Source organism: Lipophrys pholis (assembly GCF_963383615.2).
Source record: "Lipophrys pholis genome assembly, chromosome: 17".
Lineage (NCBI taxonomy): Eukaryota > Metazoa > Chordata > Actinopteri > Blenniiformes > Blenniidae > Lipophrys > Lipophrys pholis.
This window is the reverse complement of record NC_137643.1, coordinates 279,572-282,500: the sequence shown is the minus strand read 5'-3', so window position 1 is coordinate 282,500 and position 2,929 is coordinate 279,572.

The following is a 2,929-nucleotide window of genomic DNA, read 5'->3' as shown; positions in this document are numbered from 1 at the left end:
ATGAGTAGATACAGATACTATGAGTAGATACAGTTACTATGAGTAGATACAGACAGTTACTATGAGTAGATACAGTTATTATGAGTAGATACAGTTACTATGAGTAGATACAGTTATTATGAGTAGATACAGTTACTATGAGTAGATACAGACAGTTACTATGAGTAGATACAGTTACTATGAGTAGATACAGTTATTATGAGTAGATACAGTTATTATGAGTAGATACAGTTACTATGAGTAGATACAGACAGATACTATGAGTAGATACAGACGGTTACTATGAGTAGATACAGTTACTATGAGTAGATACAGTTACTATGAGTAGATACAGACGGTTACTATGAGTAGATACAGTTACTATGAGTAGATACAGTTACTATGAGTAGATACAGACACTATGAGTAGATACAGACGGTTACTATGAGTAGATACAGTTACTATGAGTAGATACAGACACTATGAGTAGATACAGACGGTTACTATGAGTAGATACAGTTACTATGAGTAGATACAGTTACTATGAGTAGATACAGTTACTATGAGTAGATACAGACGGTTCAACCTGTCGAACTTCTTTAATATTTTACTCTCGTTCCAATCAGAGTCAATTTAAAATGTCCCAACAGGCCCTCAGTCCGTTAGAGCAGCTGATTGAATGAAAGGGTTAATAGGACATTGGAACGAGGACAGTCCTTCAGTTTGTCTCTGGAGACGTTTTGGTTTAAGATCCAAAGATGAATTTAACACAAGAGATCAGAATTTCAGCTTTAATCTCCTGATATTTAAACAACTTGGGACAAATCATTGTTTTCCCAGTGAGCAGAACCATGAGAACATGTGACTGACGGCTGTTTCTGGTTGTCCAGGGACACCTGGTCTTTCAGGTAGAATGTTTGGACATTCTACCTGGTTGTCCAGGGACACCTGGTCTTTCAGGTAGAATGTTTGGACATTCTACCTGGTTGCCCAGGGACACCTGGTCTTTCAGGTAGAATGTTTGGACATTCTACCTGGTTGTCCAGGGACACCTGGTCTTTCAGGTAGAATGTTTGGACATTCTACCTGGTTGTCCAGGGACACCTGGTCTTTCAGGTAGAATGTCCAAACATTAAATAACTTTCATGACGAGTCTGGATTTATCCTGTCAGATGAGATCAGATTTGATGAAATTCTTTCATCACAGCAGCTCAAAATTGCACAAATACTTAATGACGGACGAGATAGTGACACACAAGAGAATAGACTCTGTATGTATAAATAGATAAATATATATGTGTATGTACACATGGAAATACAGGGGGTTAAAGTATGGGGGAAGAACATTCAGTAGTATTAATATTTACAGTACTGGCAGAGCAGCAGGACAGTGGTATTTCAACAGAGGAACTTATGAAGACTGCATTTCTTGTTAAAGAGGACAAACCAGCATGAAGACCAGAGAACTGTCCATGGAGGGACACAAGCCACTCTAGTCCAATCAATCAGAGCCATCAGATAAACATTGGACATAACCAGCACCTCAATCTGGAACGTCCTAACAGAGAGAGACGCTCCTGATGTACTCTGACGCACTCTGATGACATCATCAAGAAAACCTGCAGATCAAAGTGAAGGATCAGTCCCCCAGAGCAGAAACTCCAAGGCCACATCACAACATGCAAGCTGCTCGTGGGCAGTGAGACCCGGAAGGACTGACTGGAATTTACCAAGAAGTACAGTGGAAGACAATGTCCTGCCTGACGAGACCCGGATGAATCTGCCAACGTGACAGGAGAGACAAAGTGTGGGAGACAAAGGACATGCCGAGGATTCGAACCATACAGCTTCAATAGTGAAGCACGGTGGAGGCACCATCATGGCTTGGGCTGCACGCCGCTTCTGGAACAGACTCGTCTACATTTATTGACGACGGCAGCGGTGGAATGAACTGAGACACGTTCACACGTCTTTTGTCCGTCAATTTAGTGAGAAATTCATCCAAAGTGACGGGATGGAGGTTTATGGTGCAGCAGGGGGACGAGTCCACGCAAACTACCCACCAAACAAGGAAGTACGTTTTCAGACATGGAGTCACAAAGTACTACACAGTACTTCACAGTACTTCACAGTACAAACTAATAAAAACACAACAAATGCAGACAGTCAGTGGGTCGATTGGACAAATGTGTTTTTAGGCTTTTTAAAGATGTCCACTGAGTCCAGAACTTTTTAAAGATGTCCACTGTGTCCAGAACTTTTTAAAGATGTCCACTGAGTCCAGAACTTTATAAAGATGTCCCCTGAGTCCAGAACTTTATAAAGATGTCCCCTGAGTCCAGAACTTTATAAAGATGTCCACTGTGTCCAGAACTTTTTAAAGATGTCCACTGTGTCCAGAACTTTATACAGATGTCCCCTGAGTCCAGAACTTTATAAAGATGTCCCCTGTGTCCAGAACTTTTTAAAGATGTCCCCTGAGTCCAGAACTTTATAAAGCTGTCCACTGAGTCCAGAACTTTATAAAGATGTCCCCTGAGTCCAGGGAGCGCAGGTCCAGTAGGAGTTCATTCCAAATTCAGGGCGCAGAATGATCGTCTCCCCGGGTTTTAAAACAGGTACGTGGAACCTTTAACAGGTTCTGCCCAGATGATCTCAAGCTCCGAGTGGACCATGTAGGGCTTCATGAGGTCAGCAATGTAAGGAGGAGCTGGACCATGTAGGGCTTCATGAGGTCAGCAATGTAAGGAGGAGCTGGACCATGTAGGGCTTCATGAGGTCAGCAATGTAAGGAGGAGCTGGACCATGTAGGGCTTCATGAGGTCAGCAATGTAAGGAGGAGCTGGACCATGTAGGGCTGAAGCTTTAGCACCAAGAAGTTGACCAGGAGGAAGAGTCCTTCACCTCACCTGATGATGTCATCACGTGTTCCTTTACTGGTTTTGTCCTT